This window comes from Malaclemys terrapin, chromosome 21, assembly GCF_027887155.1.
Source record: "Malaclemys terrapin pileata isolate rMalTer1 chromosome 21, rMalTer1.hap1, whole genome shotgun sequence".
NCBI lineage: Eukaryota > Metazoa > Chordata > Testudines > Emydidae > Malaclemys > Malaclemys terrapin.
In genome coordinates, this window is record NC_071525.1 from 4,916,620 (window position 1) to 4,938,863 (window position 22,244).

General features: G+C 54.0%; 1 protein-coding gene across 4 annotated transcripts in view; it reads left to right on the forward strand.

The window, feature by feature from the left end:
• The first annotated feature begins 3,765 nt into the window (after nt 1-3,765).
• SEMA4A (semaphorin 4A) overlaps nt 3,766-22,244 on the forward strand; it is a 45,544-nt gene continuing 27,065 nt past the window's right edge. The window contains exons 1-2 of one of the 4 annotated variants that reach the window (XM_054011098.1): nt 3,766-3,861; nt 17,200-17,362. The gene's annotated coding sequence lies outside the window, so the exon portion shown is untranslated. The other 3 variants (XM_054011097.1, XM_054011100.1, XM_054011099.1) reach the window with 3 other exon arrangements.

The following is a 22,244-nucleotide window of genomic DNA, read 5'->3' on the forward strand; positions in this document are numbered from 1 at the left end:
AGGGCGACAGGGGTGCTTGGAAATTACAAGTGGGTCTAAATAAAGCAGATTTGCAGACTTCAGTCATGCCGGGTATTTACTGTTCAGCTGTGGCCCCTGCCGGAGCCTAAGATGGATCAAGACGGCCCAGCAAGATCCACCCAGTCCATTTGCCCTATTGCACTCAGTGTTTGAGGAAGCCTGCCGCACACCCTCCTCCATTGTAGCTGGGTGGGGGAGCCAAGGGCAGCTCAGAGTAGAGTCAGCGTAGAGTTGTCCAGTCAATGCTGTATTGGCAAAATGTTGCCCCAATCCCAGTATCTATAGATCTTATTCTCCTGGAGACACTACCAAGGGGCGGCAGGTTGGGAGGGGAGGCTGTGGGAGCAGAACGATACCTCTCCTTGCACGCTCCAGGCTGTGCCCTGCCGACTGTTAGCTAAAAAACAGCTTTTGGGGACGCCCCCAGAATAGCTCACTTACTAACCAGTCCATTTTTCCCACGGTCCGGGTTTCCAGGGTGGCTAAGGAAATACCGGGGGCTTGCCAGGGGCTCCCCAGAACCGCTCGGATGTGTTACCCCCAGAGGACACGGATACAGCCTTCCGATAAATGATTGACACCGGCAGTATTCTTTCCAAAACAAAGACACCTTTTACTGGTGCAAACAACAACCGCTAATACAATAATAATCTAACCCCCTCCCCACAAATCCCTTGTCACAAGTTAGAGCATCCCAAACCACAATAAGCATACCGCTGAAATGATTCGATGTGCCTGTGCCTTGTCACAGATGGCCGGTCTGTCACGAGACGCTGACAGCAGTTCTTAGCTGTACTTTATGTCTGACATACATAAATTCCTTTTACAATCAACACACAGACATACTCCTCTCCCAATGACTGTCCGACCCTCCTCTGGTACGTACCCTCCACAAACTCCTCGGTTGTCTGCTCTCTCTCCAACTGTCTTCTCCTTCGGTTTCTGCAGCTCCCTCCTTGACTATCAGCTGCCCGCTGACACCCTGCCCTTTCTACTGCCCTGTTAGAACTTTCTAATCACGTCTGCTACTGTCCTGTTTACCACTTTCTTTTTCCCGCCAACTTTACTTTGGTATGTGACCTTTAGCCTACGTTTAATGGTGAGGTTACCAGAGCTTATCCGTGGAGTGACTTTTGCTTATTTCAAATGGAAGCTAAGGACACAAAGTGGAGTCTGGGGAATTTCTCTGGTATCACCGGGGACTATTCACAGGGAAGGAAGAGCTGGGACGTGCTGAGCCCCGATCCCCGGAAAATACAGGGAGAGGTATGGTGCAGCCCCACAGATCCCCACCCCCCATAGAAAGCCCTTGCATTCAGGCTGCAGCCCCCTCCCCACTGCCACCCTGCCCAAAGCCAGGTTTGCAAGGCTGCAGCCAGGGAAGGCATTTTTCAGCATCTCCTTCCCCAGTTGTTGTCTTGCAAACCTGCCTTCCACTTGTTGCCAGACAATAGCAACTTTTTTGCTGGCAGCCGAGGGGCTGCTAATAAGCAAAATCTACTGTATTATACGTGACTATGACAGCAAGCCCTACCGAGCCTGCCGTGCTAAGGGGACACTTCTCTCTGGGGCGTGTTCAGCCCACATCTTTGTCTTTCCACTGGCACGCTCTCCTTTGACGGCTTCTCAGTGTTAGGATCTGAAAGCCAAAATCAGCACCCCCCTAGGCAGAGCAAAAAAAAACATCCAGCAGACGATGGACTCCTGGCAGAAAATTGTTTCCTTGGGACGTGGCCGTCTGGTGCCAAGAGGCTGGAATTTGCATCCTCAATGTACTGCTAATAAAACACCAGCTACGACTCTGATGTTAGACCCATAGACTTTAAGGCCAGAAGGGACCATGGTGATCATCTAGTCTGGACTCCTGCACATCACAGGCCACAGAACCTCACCCACCCCCTCCTGTAACTGACCCTGTAATGTTGAGCTTCTTGTTTACAATAAATTCCCGCAGGCTTTTTCCTCCAATTTTCAGTTTAACAAATCTCTTTTTTTTCAATCTGATACTGACTCTCCACTCAGCCTGCCTGAGTCTGGCTCCATCAGTTCCGTTCTGCTTTGTCTAGCCCAGTGTTTCTCAAACTGGGGTCACCACTTGTGTAGGGAAAGCCCCTGGCGGGCCGGGCCTGTTTGTTTACCTGCCCCGTCCGCAGGTTCGGCCGATCGCGGCTCCCACTGGCCGCAGTTCGCTGCTCCAGGCCAATGGGGGCTGCTGGAAGCAGCGCGGGCTGAGGGACGTACTGGCCGCCGTGTCCAGCAGCTCCCATTGGCCTGCAGCGGCAAACCGCGGCCAGTGGGAGCGCGATCGGCTGGACCTGCGGACGGGGCAGGTAAACAAACCGGCCCGGCCCGCCAGGGGCTTTCCCTACACAAGCGGCGTCCCCAGTTTGAGGTCTAGCCTGATTCATTGGGGTTTTTTTTTAAAACGTTTTGGGGGGAAATCTTGAGATTTTTTAGTTAATTTCTCTGTGAAATTTGGTAAAGTGTTCAGCATCGTAGTATGTAGGCACTTAATTACTCATGTCAAGTCCTACAGAAATCATGGCTAGACTATGAACCCTTCTCTTCTGGACCATGAGCAGATTTCACAGGCCCAGCTCCTTGGAGGTATTCAGGCACCTAGGGTTAGGGTGAAGGGTAAGAAGAAATTTTCTCTGTGGGCAGATTATCCCATAACTGTCCAGTAGGGTGTCAAGTTTCAGAGGGGTAGCCGTGTTACCTGAAGAAGCGGGTTTTTTACCCACGAAAGCTTATGCCCAAATACATCTGGTATGTATTTAAGGTGCCACCGGACTCCTCCTTGTTTTTGTCCAGTAGGGGGAGTTCTTGCACTTTCCTCTGACGCAATGATTACTGGGATCCTAGAATCATAGGGTTAGGAGGGACCACAAGAGATTGTGGCCGCTAGCCTGGGATGGATTCCTACGTTTCCGTCTAATTTTCAGCCAGAGAAATGCCCCTGGACTTCATTTACAGCTTCATCTGAGTAAAGGATTTGACTAATTTTTACTAGTACTGGGTTTTTTTTCATCTCTGCCTTGGTACCATGAGCTTAAACTGCACGGCCGGCAGAAGGAGCGAATTCCTAGCTGGTACATTATAGAAAATGATCTTACGGTAACTTGAACAAACTCCCAAGATTACAAACAAATCCCATGTTCCACACAGACCTGGGCCAATACCGGTCTTTTCGGTTTGTTAGCCATTTAAAATGTCAGACGAGGCAGCATTTTGGGTTGGGCGCGAAATGCAAAATTTCAAAACGACGAGCGAATCGAAATATTGGCAAACAAATTCTGGGGGGGGGCGGGGGTCGACTGAAACATTTCATTTCAACTGAATTGAAACGTTCTGTTTGGATTTTAAAACGTTTTGGGACACGGTTAAGGCAATTCCGGGAAACTTGGATGCAAAAGGGTGTTTCAAAACGACGACGAGAAGAAAGAAACATTTTGTTCTGTTGCGTGACTGCAGCATGAAACAAAGCTTGGAGAGCGAGCTGCCTGGGTTAAGTAGGGTCCGACCCCGGTGGAAACCGGCTGCGGGCGAGAAGCAGGCGATGCTGCCAGCATGAATCATAGAATCATAGAATATCAGGGTTGGAAGGGACCTCAGGAGGTATCTAGTCCAACCCCCTGCTCAAAGCAGGACCAATTCCCAACTAAATCATCCCAGCCAGGGCTTTGTCAAGCCGGGCCTTAAAAACCTCCAAGGAAGGAATGGGCTTGCTTTGCTTTTCCAATCTATCCTAAGGGACCCTCCACGCTGTATTCCGGTTCTAGATTGTTCTGCAAAGGCTGCGCTGCAAAACATCGGCTGCTTGTATGACTCCCAGGAGAGGTAAGTTTCCAGCTGGCGGTTCATGCGTTTTTCGGAGCCACCGTGAGAAACAGGAATGCTAAAGCCAGAGACCCAGTCTTGGAGGAGTCAGGTGGGGGGCCCCTTGCAAAAACTGGAGGCCTAGGACCTAGCACTGAAGGGATAAATTGCCAGAGACTGTATAAAGGTCAGAGGTCTAGCATGCCTTGTGGATCCATGACACCCCCTATGCAAGGGTCCCCCACCCCTATGCCAGGGGGCTCTGAAGTGACATGTGGGATCTAGGAGCAGTAAGGCTGGAAGGAACCAGCCTAGAACAAGTTGGGGGCGTTGGGCCTCTCGACCTCAGGGAGCAGCCGGCTTTGTTTCTCTCTCTCTGTTTGTTTACGGTGTGTTATTGTTCTGGATTCTAATAAAAGTAGCATCCCATTGCAGCCCTCCAGCAAGAGTATTCGCCGGGTGTGTATGCGGTGAACATGGGATTAAGTAGCAGGGTAGACCTACTTTGTACCAGTGCACAGGACGGTGCAAGGTGCTGGACGACAGAGCAAAAGATCCTTGGTTTGGGGGGGGGGGTTTGTATGCAGCAGGTCCAAAGAGGTGAGTTGAGTCCAGAGGTGTCTAATGGTCTTGCTCCGGGGCCCCCGTCAGATGCTCTGTCAATCCTGGCCGGGATTTTGAAGTCGGGGGCCGGATCGCTTGAGGCTGGACTGGCTCACAGCAGAAAGTCTAAGCCCTTGAGTGTTTCTTGCGCTGGGAAGTTGCGAAAGTGTTTGGTTCTTTTAGCAGCACGGGTTTGAAGTACCAGGAGGTGCTCTCCTGGCAGCCGCTCGCCAGCTAATGCAGCGGCACTAATGCTCCAGCGCGAACGAGGCTGGGGTGGAATGGGGGAGAGCCGGGCAAAAGGCAGCCTTAAAACCCGGTAGGAATCTGCTTGGCTGGGCACCGTGCCGGGGAGCTGCTGTGCAAACGGGTACTGGGGCTACCCTGGTGGACCGTGAGCTGCGGGAGCCATCATGCAGAGAGGGCGCCGGAGGAAAGCAGGGCCTGCACCACGGCCACGGCAGCGTAAGTTACAAACAACATTCCCTGCAGCTTTCCAAAGCATGAGGCCTGGGGGAGCCGTTGGCGGTCACACTCCAGGACTTTTTGCAGTCAGATTTACAGATGTTGCATGAATGACTAAGGAGAGAGTGGGGAAAAGGGACTTCTGTTTCATGGGTAGTTCCGTGGATGTCCCAGTGCACAGAGGAGAAGATCAGATGTCGGGCTGCTTGGGATTTTGTTACACGCCCTGCCACTGATTTCCTCAGTGGCCTCAGCCATGTTCTCTTCAGTTCTCTGTGCCGGAGTTGAAAAAAATAGCACTTGGCGTTCACGGAGCTGCTCATCCTCCCTACTGCCTGATGTGGGCGGGGTCAGTAGCATTCTCCCTGTTTGGCAGATGGGGAAACTGAGGCACAGAGACAGGCGGCGACGTGCCCGAGGTGACCCAGTGACGATAGGAATCTTTACCCTCCCTTGTAAAAAGGCTGCGAGATCACCAGAGGGAAGAAGGATGCTTGGGCTAAGGCAGCATAGTGTGACCCAGGAGCCCCTACCTCTGCTACCGACCCCTTGTGTGTCCCTAGACAAGTCACCGCTTCAGGTCTTGTTTCCTCTCCCTGCAATGGGGGTGACAGTTCTGACGATACTGAATGCTGGGAGGAGAAATCCATCAATGCCTGAGGGGCGCTGACACATATAGTGAATGGGGGCCCGTGAAGTACAGAGATGACCTGATATCATCATCATCCAGGCAGCAGGATAGAAAGCCCTGCTCAGGCTTTGGCTTCTCTTGCCGGAACCCCAAAATGAGTCCTTTAATTCCGATGGCAGCCAGGGAAGATCTTCACAGCAGTTAAACCTGCCTGCACATTGGGTTGCCCCAGGAGCTCTCCCTGGCTATGAGAATGGCAGTCAAAAAACGGGACCCAACCGGGGAGAAATCCTGGTTCCATTAAAATCAATGAGAGTTTTGGCTTCGGTGGGGTCAGGATTTGCCCCCAGGACTTTAAAATAACAATAAAGGCTGGTCTAGTGGCTAGAGTGTTGCACGGGGACTTAGGACACCTGGGTTCCATTCCTCGCTCTGCCACAGATTCCCTGGGTGACCCTGATTTCAATGAGAGTCAGGTGCCTCAATACCTTTTGAGGCTCTGGGCCTGTATCTAGCTTGTCCCTTAGTTCCCCAACTGGGGTTTCTATGTCCGCTGTGAGGTGTTGAGGGCCAGGTGAGGATATACGTGTATATTTGAAAAGAATTCTTCACCCTGTATTACTCACAACATCTGGGACGACTAACCCCGAAAGCTGAGTTTAAACCTTATTGACGTCACTATTGAAGGCTGTTGGTGTATTTTTAGTAATTTCCCGCCAGCCATCTAGTCCGGTCAGTTTCACTAGGCTGATCGATTTCATTTCCTGATTCTCCTTCCTCAACACATCCAGGTAGCAGTTTGGGACTCCAGCAGGGCCAGTGCTACCGTTTAGGCAAACTAGGCGGTTGCCTAGGGCACCAAGATTTGGGGACGCCAAAAAGCGGTGCCCCCAATTTTTTTTTTACAGCGTTCCTATGCTGCCTCCTCCCCGAGCGCACGGTCGCCACTCCACTTCTCCCGCCTCCCAGGCTTGCGGCGCCAATCAGCTGTTTGGCACCGCAAGCCTGGGCGGGGAGGAGAATTAGAGCGGGGGCGGCGTGCTCGGGGAGGAGGCGGAGCAGAGGTGAGCTGGGGTGGGGAGCTGCCGCACGGCTCCCTTGGGGGGGGAGCTGCTGCGGGGGGAGGGGCGCCTCAGGGCGGCGAGTGGGGGCGGGGAGCTGCTGCAGGTCTGGGGGGGGAGTGCGCAAGGTGGAAGTTTCACCTAGGGCGCAAAACTTCCTTCCACCGGCCCTAGACTCCAGCCCCCCCCACGTGAATGTTGGGGGCTGTGATTTTCAAGGGAGTCTAAAATCTTGCCGACATTACAGCGTCATGTTTGCAGTTGTACTGTAAGCATAGCTCCTAGTGGAGACGCAGTTTATGCCAGCAGGGGAGTTCTTTTGCTGGGAGAGCTTCTATCAGTTCCCCAGATGGGACAAGCTGTCCCGGCAAAGGGACATTTTTGCACCTACACTAGGGCTTTTGCTGGCATGGCTGGGTCCGTCAGGGGAGTGATTTTTGTCACACGAGCACAGCTGCCAAAACGTTGATGTTGAGAGCAGGCCCACGGCTGAATTCTGGGAGCTGGGTAACTAATTCCTTTAATCTCCTGGGCACTTAAACTCACCAGCGTGTTTCCTCTGAAACGCTCCCATTCCTACTGGCCAGAGTCTGCTAGGGTGACCAGATGTCCCGATTTTATAGGGACAGTCCCGATTTGGGGGTCTTTTTCGTATATAGGCTCCAATTACCCCCCCACCCCTGTCCCGATTTTTCACACTTGCTGTCTGGTCACCCTAGAGTCTGGGTTCCCTCAGACAGGTCTAAATCCCTCTTGAGGGACTAAAGGAATGAGCCAGATTGGCCAAAGCTCAGAGTGTCTGCTGAGAACGGCTCTTGTTCTCTCCTGTCAGTGCAGAGCAGACCCCTTTATGGAGGGCCCTAGCTTCAGGCACGCATTGGCCGCTGTGTTTTGCCATTGTAACCCACCCAGGCTGGCACTCTGTCCCCTTAGGGTAGGGGCTGAGTCTCCCATATGGCTTGGTGAGTTTTCTGCCTCTGTGGCTAACGGTGGGGGTCTTTTCATGCAGACAATAACAGCTCCTCCTTTTAGAACCAGGAGTCCCAGGTTCGATCCCCACTGCTGATCATAGAATCATAGAATATCAGGGTTGGAAGGGACCTCAGGAGGTCCATTTAGCCCCCCCTCCCCCACTTGGGGCCAGGGGATTATGACTCTGTTCCCCTCCCCCCCTTGTGCTTGCTTATTAAAGAAGACTGAAACGTAGGCTTGACTGTATCCCATCTTCCCCGATTTGCTCGCAGAACAACAGTTAGGAGGAGGGTTGTGCATGGGAGCCGTGGGCAGCAGAAATTTCAGCCGCCTTTGAGAGGGACTGATAAGATATGATACGCTGAGCTCTGCTCGCCTGCTTCCGCTGAAGTCAATGGGATTTCCCCCCCTCCCCCCCTCGCCCTCCCGTTAACTTCAGCAGGGCAAGGCTTGGCCCAAGCGACGTCTTGTGCAAGCACCCTGACAAGTGCCCGAGGAAAGATTCCAGGGCTTTATCTCAAATATGCCAGTGCGTACGGGGCGACAGGGGTGCTTGGAAATTACAAGTGGGTCTATATAAAGCAGATTAGCCAACTTCAATCCCGCCGGGTATTTACTGTTCAGCCGTGGCCCCTGACCACAAACTAACAGCACCAGAGTCTGAAGCTGCCGTAAATTTAAGTTCCAGGCATCTGAGTTGGGGGAGAACCGGTAACCAGCCATTTCTTTCCCCCGCCCCATGTTTGCCAGAATCGTTCAATTGACATGTTGTATAGTGAGCCAGCTATGTGTGGAAGAGAGGGAGACCCTGCCTGCCTTCTGCTGGGTGGAATCAGAGCTGTTTGACTGTGTGTCATAAGCCTTATACTGCTACTAGCTAGTGAGGATTCTCCTTTAGCTCACGTGCAAAAAGCCTGGGTTTTGGAGCTGGAGGATTTGAGTTTTAGACTAGCTGCTGCTATAAAAGCCACAGTGACTGGCCTGGTAACCTCTACAACTTGCCTGAGGTGTCTACAGATTTGTTGCAATATCAAACTGAGTCCCCGTCCCTGCCTCATTCTAACCACTAGCCAATCCTGCCTTCCGGAGGTGAGATGAGACCCCAGGACTCCCAGTCCTGACACCCAGTGCCCGCCACGCCCCGGCTCTAACGACTAGTCACGGTCTCATGTTCCCCAGAGTTAAGAACAGAACTCAGGAGTCCTGCAGCCGGTTGGACTTTGCAAATACTCCTGATTGCGCCTTAAGCAACTTACACAAGTAGCCCTTTCCTCACCCCCGCAGCATTACAAAGCGGCTCATTGAGGCTCGCTTTGCCCTCGCATTGCTCCGAAAGGGGTCAGGACTTGGGGTCACTCCAGCAGCACACTCCATTGCTTGGCAAGTTAACTGCAGGGCAGCTGCCTCACTTAACATTTCCCTGCCCTGCACGAAAGCTCCCACGCCCGCTGGCTAATCAACTGGCCTGGCAGCCCCTCAGCGGTCACATGCCCCCTTCAAGCGGGACCTGACTCCATGGGAGTCTGGAGAACGTCCCAGCTGCCCGCAATCCACCCTGGAGCTGGGATCCGGAGCCGGATCTGCACTTGCAGGCCTGCTGCTCCCTCCACCGATGGGGCCGGTCATGAACCCAGGCATGCGTGAAATGCAGCCCCAGAGCCCAACGTTCTGACTTGAATTCACTGTGAATCCACTCCTACGTGAGCTGCAGCTGCTGAGTTTTACGCGCATTGGGTTTCAGCTTCTCTAAGGAGATCAGCAAAAGACGTGGCTGGGTAAGGGGCTGAGAGAGGAGGTTGTTCTCCACTGCCAGTTCCTTTCGCTGACTGCCCAGCGTGGGAATAAGCTCCCTCCGGGCAGAGAAAAGCTGCAGGAGAAAGGCTGAGTGGTGACGTCTACCGGGGGACTGGGAGTCAGGATTCCTGGGGTCTCGTCCCTGCTCTGTGTAGAGTTTGTTTGGTAGCGGTCGGATCATGGGAGTCAGGACTCCAGGGTTCCATTCACGACTACAGGACAGAGTGGGGTCTAGCGGCTGGAGCAGGGGCCGAGAGTCATGACTCCTGGGTGGGGACTGCATTCAGTGGTTGAGGCAGGGCACCGGGGGTCAGTGCCTTCGCTTCAGTGGGCTTCGGCTCAGGTATGAGTTCTCCCTGCTGGTTGGTGGCCACGGGTGGCTTTAGAAGCTTTGCAAACAAGGCCGATCACGGAGCGGGCAGGCATGAGGCACAAGCTCCTTAGGGTATGAGATCAAGGTCGGTTAAGCCCCACAGCACCATGGGAACCAGCCTTTCTGACTCCTCCAGCCTTTAAAATGACCCTCACTGTGTGAAATCAGCCCTGGCGGGAGGAGGAGCAAACCTCTAATTCCCACAGAACACAGCAGGGGCCTGGGAGCCGGGACTCCTGGGTTCTATTCTGAGCTCTGGGATGGGATGGGAGGGGGTTTCTTGTGGTTAGAGCAGCGGGGAGTGGGAGCCAGGACTCCTGGGTTCAATTCAAGCCTTCAGGAGACAGTGTGGTCTAGTAGTTAGAGTGAGGGATTTGGTGTTGGGGGGCAGGGGCAGGACTCCTGGGTTCTCTCCCCCGTTCTGTAACTGCGGGTTGGAGCAGGAGAGTGGCAATCAGGCTGGATTCATGCGTGCTAGCTCTGGCTCTGTGTGACCTTGGCAAGGAACATCCCCGCCCCGTGCCTCAGTTTCCCTATCTGTGGAATGGGGCTAAGTCACAGGGGTGCCACAGGGCTCAGTTAAGGTTTGTAAAGTGCAGTGGGCTCCATGGTGAGTGGAGGCTCGGGACGGACAAATCTATGCAGAATATAGGGCTTTCAATAGGGCCCATTTCACAGCCGGGGCTCCCCTGGGAGCAGGACACGTGACGGCAGCAGCTGGAGCTCAGGGGGTTCATGCAAGGACATCCAGCCTGTCCCACCTTTTTCAAATGCTGTGGGTCTCTTTCCCCCTGAGTTTGCGCTTCGCATTGTGGGTGGCCCCGGAGCAAAACCGCCCAGTTCTCTGCTGCCCGGAGCCTCGCACGATCATTTGCACGTGAAACACTACCGACGCCGCAAGGTGGGAATTTGACACCCGCGGGCGTGTGGGCCTGCGCGAGCCGCCGGCCGATGGGGAATCGGGGCCGCTGTGCTGCCTCTCGGTGCAGGAGGCGTTGCATTGCCTTTCAGTGCCAGCCCCGCCTCTGTTGGACCTGCAGCCCCTGGGGACCATCCAGCTCCGGCTGGAGCTCTTTCTGCGGGCAGCTGGGACGTTCTCCAGCCTCCCGCCCCTCTCTGAAGCTCGGGCAGGAGGCCCCTTGTACTCGGCCTCTGTTCTTGGGCAGCAGCCAAGTATCCTTGGTTTCCTCCCCCCGTCCACAGCTGCCAGCAAAGGCAACTTGAGGAAGGGAAGAACTTTCAGGTCCCTTCAGCAGCCGGGTCTCGATCCCACGCAGCCTGGGAGCCGCAGTCTCGCAGGGGGCAGGGTTGCCTAAAGGATAGGGTGCGGACCTGGCACTCTGCAGACCCGGGTTCCATTCCCGGCTCTGCCACTGACCTGCTGTCACGTCGCCTCGCTGTGCCTCAGTTTCCCATCTGTAAAAGAGGGGACAGCGATAGTCACTCACTTTCATGAAGTGCTCTGAGAGCCAGGGCTGACAAGAGCTAAGCTAGAAATGCAACTATGGTAATGATCACAGCTGTGGAGGGTCCAGGGTGGGGGGGATTTCACCCGTCTCCTTCTAGATCAGGGACCCAAGAGTGGAGTAGGAATGGATGCCACTTGCAATGCCCAGTCCCAGTTTTAGAGCCCCCCCCCCATTCCCCCGGCATGCAAATCTGTTCTGCCCTCATCACTTTGCTGTCATTAAATGCTCCCCCAGCATGTGGTTTCTCGTCACAGGAGACATTTGCACAAGGACCTCCTTGTGGCCGGAGAGTGTTGCTGCTTGTCAGGTCTGATGCGACGCCCCCGGCCTGGAGGAAGGACAGTGAAAAAGCCGCAACAATGTAGAGGCTGCTGTGCTGTGCAGGGAGCAAGCCATACAGCAAGCAGCCCTGTGCAAATACTGGTGCATCATGTAGCTGTTGTGCAAATGCTGCCACGTGCAGCGTGCATAAAGCAGTGACGCTTGTCGTAGCCGCTTGTGCCTCATGCAACCATGCACAAGGTGCGGATGCACGGAGTAGCCTCTGTGCCCCTTACAACACGCAGCGGGCATAAAGCAGTCATGCAATGAGTAGCAACTGTGCAAACCCACTCGTGCACCGTGCAAAGAGCAGCCGTGCACAAAGCAGTGGTGCACTGAGTAGCAGCTGTGCAAGCCCACTTGTGCACCGTGCATTGAGCAGCCATGGCCCCGGCAGTGCTGTAGATGCAATTCCAACATGCTGACTAGAAAGGCGAAATGAGCTCTGTGCAAAGGCCGGTTTCAGGGTCACTTCCCACCCTGGGCTGTAGTCAGAGTGTGCACCCAAGGTACAAAGGATACAAAGCAGAAGCGTGTCGGGACCTGCAGTGAGGGGTCAGCCACGTGCTCCATGGCTGCACTGATGGCCGGCTCAGCTCGCTAGCAGCCTGGGGCGCTTCGCTCCTTCTTACCTCCTAGGAGCAAGCGGGGGAGGTCAGGCTCCATGGCCCAGGCCATCCCTGGCCTCTCTGCTGTCTGCCAACAAGGGGCCAGTCGTGATGATACGGACCCTCCATCGAAGGCTGAGAACAAGCAAACTCACTGTGCACAAGCTGTCGCCCCCACCCCGGGCTGGATTTGAACTCGCCACCTAAAGGAGATGGTCAGAATGAATGGCAGAATTTAGAAGGGATGTTAAACCTCCTGCTTTGGGCCTTGAGCCGAGCTCTGATAGAGACGAGGGTGAGAGCTATGGGTGGCGGGGGAGAGGGCGAATTATCCAGCATCTGCTACTGCAGGGTTTTACATAGAGTTAGCACTTTTGAAATGCAAAAAAACCCAGCACTCATCCCCTGCACAAGGCCAGCCCTCCACAACCCAATCCCCAAGTAACTCCACAGCCTCCCCTTCAACAGCCACTTATAGTGGCTTGAGAGAGAACCCATACGGATAATACATAGCTGTCCTGTCGCTCCCACGTGACTGTCTCACACGCGTGGGGGTCTTGCGTGGTGGCAGGCAGACAGCTGCCGGATTTTCCCCAGTTTTGATCTGTTATCGCTTAAACTGGGCAAGTGGGAACACTGCCCCATCTTTAGCTGGACACGTGTTAGCTATCCCCGTGTGTTGTGATAATCATGCAAACTTTTAGACTCACGTTAAAAAAAAAAAAAAAAGGCCAGATTACATTATTTTTCTGGCAACTGGCAAATCTGTAAAAAAAAAAAAAAAACCAGCCAGGCCGGTCAAATACCAGCTAGGGGGTAACCTTAGTTTTACACCTTCCCTGTAACAACTGGTGCTAGCCACTGTCAGAGGGAGGACCCCGGGCTAGGTGGGGCTTTGGGGCTGATCCTTTCTGGTGGCGTCTGTGTTCTGATGAGGTTCTGTGTCCCATCACCCCTTTGACACCACGGTCCGTTCCTTTGGGACGTCAGCCCTAAGGGCCCCGTTGAAATCCACGGGAAGGCAGTGGGCGTTCGCACCGGGCCAATCCACTCGGCTCTGATCTCCACGCTGCTTCGTCAGTTTCCTGCCTGTGGCCACCCCCCGTGATCCTGCGTGCGTGGCTGGCCCGGACGGGCTGGTGGCTCGCATCTCCTCGCCGCTAACCTGCTGTGTGGGAGAAGGCTCTTTCCGGTGGCTGCTGCATTCTTCCTCACTTTGCTGTCATTAAATGAAGGGGGAAGCCACAGGCGTGTCGGCCAAGTTTCCCGCGGGGGAGCCTGTCACTAGCGCCAGCAGGGCCTGATTCTCCATGACGCTGCCGCTTGCACGGATGCGGAGCGAGTGTGAAACGCTGCCGGATCAGAGGGCTGGCGTGTTTCGCTCGCGTTGCACTGGTGTGAACAAAAGTACAAGGTGCCGGGCAGTGGAGAGCCAGGCTGGCTCTGATAGGAGGGAGAGGGGAACGGGGCTGCATGGCTCTTGGGAATATTCTCCTGGAAGCACCTTGGGCCCAGTTCTGGTTCACACCACAGCTCCTTTGCACTGCTGGAGTGGTGTGAAGGGACACCCCTCCCAAGACTATTCAAGTTTTGGCGTAGAAAAGAGTCTCTCTCTGTTAAAAAGTGTTTTGACGGGTCAGGCCACAAGAACTAGGCTGGTTCACTTTGCATGGAGGATCTCTCAGAAGCAGGTTGGTGCTGGAGGATGATTCAGTAGGTGGCACATGCTTCCCTCTGAGTCAGTGGTGAATCATACCCCCAGCTTCCAGGCACTGTTTTCAGTGATGAAGAGCAAAAGTCCAGACCATTTGTGGTTATAAAAGATTCCCCGGGGCCGCCTGACCAGCTTGTGAAATCCTCGCCACACTCCTAAATTCCTAGATTGTTTTTCATTTCCTTTTGTGGAAGCAGAGAAAGAACTGACAGGAAGGGGATGCAATGCATGACAGTTCGTTAGCAAGAGTCAGGCTAACTGTAACCCTAATAACGCGAGATTTGTAGAAGCGAGGATTGTGTGAGGCGAGTGGGAAAGAACTGCGTGAGAAGTTGTTGCGACCGTGTGTAGATAATGTGTAGAAAATATTGTATGTAGACTAGAGTCAAAACAAGTGAGAAAAATAAGATATCAAGATGGCCTAGGTATAAACAAAATGCAGCTGTTGCTTATTATTGTCTGTAATGAAAGGTATAAAGGTTTGCTGGAATTGTTTACCTGTAGCGAGACCTGTTTAGCTCTCTCCCTCTACGCAATTGTTAGAGAAAATAAAGTATCTGACTTGCTGTACCCAAACAAAAAGTGAGAACTCTGTTATTCTCTGACACTTTCTAAAAAAATTTTGGGCGGTGTTACTGTGCGCTGTTCAGACAGCTGCCACGTTCCAACCCAGAGGTGGCTGCATTTCAATGACAGAGACTGTTGTTATTATTATCATCATTGATTACTTGTATTGCGGTGGCACCTAGGAGCCCCAGGCATGGAGCAGGACCGCACTGTGCCAGGCGCTGTACTAACACCAAACAAAAAGATGGTCCCTGCTCTGCCCTCGCAGTCTTAGTCTGTGAGACACATGCAACTGCACAGCGTATTTATCCTCTGTTTACCAGAGCTGCGCCCCCCAATAACCTGGATCCAAAGACCCATCACGTTATGGTCATCTGATCCTAAATTGGTTATCCTGATCCACAAGATACGATGCTATATGGCCCACAGAGTGCTATGGGATCCCTCAGGCTGAAGGGCGCTATCTAGACCGTTGTGCATTTCCACACACGCCGTCAGGGCAGACAGGGTACGTTCAGTCTGCTTTTTACTTTGAATGAAATGGAGAAAGGACAAAAAACCACAGTCCCCATGGGAGGAAGAGCACGGTGCGCGTGGGCTGCTCCAGGAGGGGCTGCTCCAAATGGAACCCGGGGTGGCTGTCTCTCTGAAATGTAAAGGGCCCGGACATTGAAGACCAAGGCATATACTTCCTTACCCACTGGGTTCCTAAGCTATTATCTGTCCATCCATGGTATTTTTACGGCCCCTGTTATTGCCGGATCTAATCTGAGCACCTCACCTTTTATTGTGAGGTGCTGTTAGCTCCATTTTGCAGATGGGGAACTGAGGCACAGAGAGGCTGAATGCCCCTAAGGTATTAAGGCACCTAACTCCCAATGGGAATTAGGAGCCTACATACCTTTGAGGATCAGGGTGTAAGTGACTTGCCCAGCGAGTCTGTGGCAGCCAGGGAATTGAACCGAGGGCTTCCACTGGACCGTCCTTGTGCACTGACGGCTTAGAACCGTGGCTAGCTGAGGCCAAGAAGTGGTTACAGCAGTCTTGGAAGCCTGCATGTTAAAGCAGCATTGGTGCTACTGAAATAGGGATGTGTGCTTGTACGTCCGCCGGTGGCTGAGTTAAAAGGTACATGGCAGTGGGGGAAACGCTGCTGCCAGCTTCTCCTTTTGTTCTGAGAAGAACAACAGCAATGACTCAGGCCGGATGTGTCTAACCTAGCCTCGTGCCCGGCAAGGCACTACAACCGCTCTAGACAGGAAGTGAGGTTGCCTGTCTAAATACCATCTGCTGTGGTTCGCCCTCCCGGTTGCGCGCCTTTCCTTCTTGTCACCTGTCGTTGCTCTCCGCGGCCCGAAGCAGGTGCAGGTTTTGCTCCTCCTGCCACTGACATGCAGCCACCTCTGGGGCAGAGCGCGGCAGCGGGTCTGTGCCCGCAACGATGCACGAGCTTTGCGGTGTTCTTTTGTGTTCTAAAGGAGGGGAAGCGAAAAATAACTTCCTCCACGGAGGCTTTCGGGGGGGACTTTTGCCCAAGCGGAAGTGGAGTTAGCAGGACTCATCTGGGGGGCCAGAGATACGACCTTTAACTGCATGGACAGGGATACATTACTGGCCTTAACTGAGTGAAAGCTGAAGTTTTCTCTAGCCAAAGCAGGCAGAGTCCGGACAGGGGCAGTGCGAACTTCCCCCAGCTGGCACACGAGGCCCCTCAGCTCTCTTCCTTACGCTGCAAGGTGTTTGGGGCGAGGACAGCTGTTTTGGGTGGTGTTTGTAGAGCCTGCAGTACCGTGGGACCCTGGCAATACGGATAAGAGAGAGCCTGGCTTGGATTGCAAGCTCTTTGCATCAGGGGCTGTCTCTTTGGTTTGTGTTCGTACAGCGCCTGGCACGGCAATACAGCCAATAACCGCGCTGGCTGGTCGCTGCCATGCTGGACTTTATTTGAACCAACAGTCCAGCGGCCCCATCTCAGCTCCCTTCCCCAATCAAATCACACTCCCTGCCCTCTGCAGCCTGATCCTGCAAAATGTATGTTGGGCACCTTCCGCGCGGCACTTCACCTTCTCAGCACCTATTGCAACCAAAGGCCAACCTGTTTGAGGTCAGCGGGGACAAGATCGGGGCCCCGATTGCAGAAGATGGAGGGGGTGGGGAGGGAGAAAATAACTAACCCAACAAACACGTAAAGGGCCCGATCCTGTGCTCGCTCACTCCCCTGGCTTTGCTATTCCTGATTTACACCGGGGCAAATGAAAGCCGCACAGGGCCTCGCGGCTCGTGCAAAACGCTACGGGGGTGCCAGTGCCGAGCGCTATCGGGTCAGCGCGGTTGCGGTGTGCACGGGGATCGGTGACTGCGTGGTGAGCAGGGCAAACAGGGCCCCACCGCGCTGAGCTGCTGGCGGTTGGCACCGGCTTAGCCTGGGCGTCAGTGACAGTACGAGAGGTCAGGCTCGGGGTGGGGGTGGCCCTGCGCTGGTCCTGGTGTCGATCAGGAATAACCCCACCGATGATGCAACGCCAGGATCAGGCCCGTGAGGCGCCAGGCAGGGCGGCCTCCCGCCACCCGTGGCCTGGGGGATCCGTCCCAACACGCGATGCCATGACGCCTGGTCACAAACCAGCCAGGCGGGCGCTAAGCCTTAGGACTGCGGCCTGCACGTGAAAGCTGGGGAAACCCACAAGCGCCGGGGTGCCACTGGGTGAGGGGCGGCTGGGTTTCTAGACAAGGGGGTGGAACGGGGAAGGACTGACTCGTGATGCGTGTCTTTCTCTCCAGCCAGGCCATGCCGCCCGCGGGAGAGGAACTGAGCCTTGCCACTGACCCCAGCAGCTCAACTGGATCCCAATCGGCGCCGCACGCAGTTTCTTCCTGCTCGGCTGCTGCCTGGGTTGGGGTGTGCGTGTCAGGCGTTCACCAGCTGTAGCTGGCTCGCTGGGAGGTAAGCGGTAACTATGGCAACGCGAGGAGGGTCCCCAGCAGGCCGAGGAGGGATGCGCGTCTGGGAAGGGATTTTCCTCCTCTAGATCGCAGGGAGCAGCCCGTTCCGAGCAGGTTGGTTTCCTCGCGCCGGGAGCTGCAGTAGAGTTAGGTCAGGGAATCAGAGCTAGGAGGGGACTGGGCGGGGGTTGGAGGGAGAGATCTGGGCTCCTCTCAGGTGAGGATGGAGGGCAAGCTGTTAGTACCCAGGTGCCAATCAGGAGCAGGTAAGATGGTGATGTTCTGCATTGGGGGATGACGATCGGGGGAAGGGGGGCTGTGTGGATGGGAGCTTCTGAAGACAGCCGGCAAAGGGGGGAACCCACAGCTGGCTTTTTCCAAAGGGTTTCCCAGCTGGGGAATTCATGCCGCGAAGAGCGTCGGCGCCCGGTTTCCTCCAGGAAAATCCCAGCTGCTGAAACAATGAGGAGCCCGGCGGTCAAACACGCACGTCCCCAACAGGAGCACGGCTCGGGTTAGCTGTTAATCAGCGAGCGAAACGAGGCACCGGGGACCTTTTGCTAAGCCAGGCTCCGTTGTGCATTCTGGCCGCGCCTCTCCAGGGAGTTCACCGGCAGCGCCAGGGTGGGAAATCCAGAGCCAGACCCGTTTTACACGCCAAGCTCGCGCCGTTCCCCGATCGGCCGCCGGGCCCGATCCATAGCTGGTGCCAATCGCTGCGGCTCCGTTGGCTTCGGTGGAGCCACCTCGGTGAACGCCAGCTGGCAACGCGGTCTGGGGTTGTAAATGCACTGCAAAGGCATGAAACAGGGGCTGTTCTCAAGAGAGAGAAAGCAGCCAGCGCTGAGGGTTTTCTTCTGGAGCCCGACGCTGTGCTCGGTAATGCGCTAGATGCAGAGGAAAACAGCTGGCGTAAAGCTGCCAACTCCATGGAAGTCACTCGAGCTGGGCCGCTGACTCCAATGGGGCGACACCGATTGACGCTGGCTGGGGATCTCTTCCCAAGGTTCCTGTCCCGCAGGGTTTAGTGAGAAGTGTCGAGTGGTGCTTTGGAGCCTATGGGAATGGAGGGAGGGCAGTGCCGGGGCGCGCCAGGACTGAGAGAATGATACAAATGCAAACTACCCCGAAAGAGTCTCAGACTGCGAGCCAGGTCCTCAGCTGGGGTAAATCAGGGTTGCTGCATTCAGTTCAGTGGAGCGACGGCGATTGGCATGTGGCGCTAGGTGAACGGCTGTGTGGGAACGCTGGGCTGGGAGCGGTGCTCGGCCCGGTGCAGGGTGAGGGTTAAAGAGGGACAGTCGGTTAGCGGGACTAACAGAGTGACGACCCAGAGCCCTTCGCGGATCTCTCTTCCGTCTCCATTTTTCACGGAGGTCTTCGCTGCCCAGGCCCTTGGTTCCGGGGCTGCAGGTGTCAGTAGCTCTTAAAGCGCTGTCTACACAATCCTCAGCGCTTGACATACCTGAGCTGATCCCTCCAGTGCATCCCCTGCTGGGAGGCTGGTCAGTGAGGAAACTGAGGCACGGCTAGGGGACGTGATTTGCCCCAAGACCACAGACGGGGAGTTGAAGTAAGAGCAGAAAGAACTCAAGGGATCCTGGGTCCCTCTCCTGAGCTCAGACCACTACACCACGCTCCTGTCTTTCGCCCTCTCCCTCTCCCAAGAAGCTTTGCCTTCTCGTCTGTCAATCTCTAGTCTGGAAAAAACCCACTAGGCTGGGAACGTAGGGCCAGAACCTCACCTGGTGTCCATTGGAGACACCGGGGCCAGATCCCTAGCGGGTGTAAACAGGCAACACTGCATTGGAGTTGGTGGTCTAATATTTATTAGATAGACAATGTAATCTTCATTGGATAGGATGGAGGAGACCACAGATGGAGGGATATGGATAGATAGAGGGATCTGGATGCATACAGTTGGATGGATGGATAGAGGGGCATGGATGGAGGGATATGAAGGGACACAGATGGCTGGATAGAGGGGTATGGAGGGATACAGATGGATGGATAGAGGGGCATGGATGGAGGGATATGGATGGATAGATACGGATGGATGGATGGATGGATGGATACAGATGGATGAATGGATAGAGGGGCATGGATTGATGGGGATGGATGGATAGAGGGATATGAAGGGACACAGATGGCTGGATAGAGGGGTATGGAGGGATACAGATGGATGGATAGAGGGGCATGGATGGAGGGATATGGATGGATAGATACGGATGGATGGATGGATGGATACAGATGGATGAATGGATAGAGGGGCATGGATTGATGGGGATGGCTGGATAGAGGGATATGAAGGGACACAGATGGCTGGATAGAGGGGTATGGAGGGATACAGATGGATGGATAGAGGGGCATGGATGGAGGGATATGGATGGATAGATACGGATGGATGGATGGATGGATACAGATGGATGAATGGATAGAGGGGCATGGATTGATGGGGATGGATGGATAGAGGGATATGAAGGGACACAGATGGCTGGATAGAGGGGCATGGAGGGATACAGATGGATGGATAGAGGGGCATGGATGGAGGGATATGGATGGATAGATACGGATGGATGGATGGATGGATGGATACAGATGGATGAATGGATAGAGGGGCATGGATTGATGGGGATGGATGGATAGAGGGATATGAAGGGACACAGATGGCTGGATAGAGGGGTATGGAGGGATACAGATGGATGGATAGAGGGGCATGGATGGAGGGATATGGATGGATAGATACAGATGGATGGATGGATGGATGGATGGATACAGATGGATGAATGGATAGAGGGGCATGGATTGATGGGGATGGATGGATAGAGGGATATGAAGGGACACAGATGGCTGGATAGAGGGGTATGGAGGGATACAGATGGATGGATAGAGGGGCATGGATGGAGGGATATGGATGGATAGATACGGATGGATGGATGGATGGATACAGATGGATGAATGGATAGAGGGGCATGGATTGATGGGGATGGATGGATAGAGGGATATGAAGGGACACAGATGGCTGGATAGAGGGGTATGGAGGGATACAGATGGATGGATAGAGGGGCATGGATGGAGGGATATGGATGGATAGATACGGATGGATGGATGGATGGATACAGATGGATGAATGGATAGAGGGGCATGGATTGATGGGGATGGATGGATAGAGGGATATGAAGGGACACAGATGGCTGGATAGAAGGGTATGGAGGGATACAGATGGATGGATAGATGGAGGAATGGACGAGCTTGTTTGGAGATAGATTGATCAGGTAGCTAGGAACCCAGGGGGCTGCTGCCTTCTCTGGGAATCACAGTTTCAGCATCTGGGAATTACCTGCAATGCTCAGACAGGGCGGGGTCTCTCCTCTCCATCTCCTCCAGATGAGAGTGTCTGTAATTCCCCAGCGTGGCTGGCTCCACCCGGGTTTGGGGTGCGCCCAGCTGGGCTGCTAGCTCTGTGATAAAGAGGGCCGGACAGATCATCTCTCTCTGGCACTGGTGGGGACGGTGGGGAGAACCAGGAGAAGAACCCCCTGCTGTCATTCTCCATGGGAGGCTGGGCAGGCAGCGAGAAAGCACCAGGTGCTTTTATTCCCAGCCTAGAGACCTGGAAAGAAGCCGCTGTTTCCCACCCGTTGGAAAGATAAAGCCAGGGGTAGGGGGGAGGTCCATGCTGATCAGCTGCAGACCTGCAGGTGCCGGCATCAGGCTGCAGCAAATCCACTGATCTGGGGGGAAGGGCAGCCAGGGAGGAGGGGGGAAGGGGAGGAATCTGTCTCTAGGGGGCTGAGATGTCTTCCTGTGCAGAGAACCCAGACCCCCAGTCCCTCAGTGACTGAAGTGTGTGCATTCATTTTGTGCTGGTCCCTCTTAACCCCAAGGCAGCGCACATCTGGCGGGTAGCGCTACATCATGTAATGCCGGTATAAAAGGGCCCCTAGAATGGGGCGGGGGGCATTAACCCTTTCTGCTTCTCTGCGACAGTTTCCTGTCACTGCCACAGGTTCCCTCCCTGCAGTGGATCTGAGAGGGATCCAGGCGGCAAAACTGGTTCTGGACTTTGACCACCCCAGCCTTTCGAGGGTGTTTGGGGTGCAGAAGCTTTGGCCTTAAACTATCTTGAATAATTTTGTATCAGCTGCAAACTTTGCCCCTTCATTTCCACTCCCTTTTCCAGATCATTTAAGAATATATGGAACAGCGCTGGTCCCATTATAACCCTTGGGAGGATCCTGTTGTTTACCTCTCTTCATTGTGAAAACTGACCATTTATTCTTACCCTTTGTTTCCCATCTTTCAACCAGTCACTGATCCATGAGAGGACCTTCCCTCTTATCCCATGACTGCTTAGTTTTCTTATGAGCCTTTGGTGAGGGACCTTGTCAAGGGCTTTCTGAAAGTCAAAGTACAGTATATCCACTGGATCATCCTTATCCACCAGCTTGTTGACTCTCTCAAAGAATTCTAATAGATTGGTGAGGCATGATTTCCCTTTACAAAAGCCGTGTTGACTCTTCCCCAACAAATCACGTTTATCTATGTGTCTGATCATTCTGTTCTTTATTGTAGTTTCTACCAGCTTGCCCGGTATTGAAGTTAGGCTCACCGGTCTGTAATTGCCAGGATGGCCCACGGAGCCCTTTTTAAAAATTGGCAATACATTAGCTTCCTTCCACTCATCTGGTACAGAGACTTGTTTCAGAGAAAGGTTACATACCACAGTTTGTAGTTCTGCAATTTCACATTGGAGTTCCTTCAGAACTCCTGGCTGAATACCAGCTGGACCTCGTGACTTAATATATCTATATGTTCTAAAACTTCTTCTGTTGACACATCGCTGTGGGACAGGACTTTCGATTTGTTGGCCACAAAGGAGA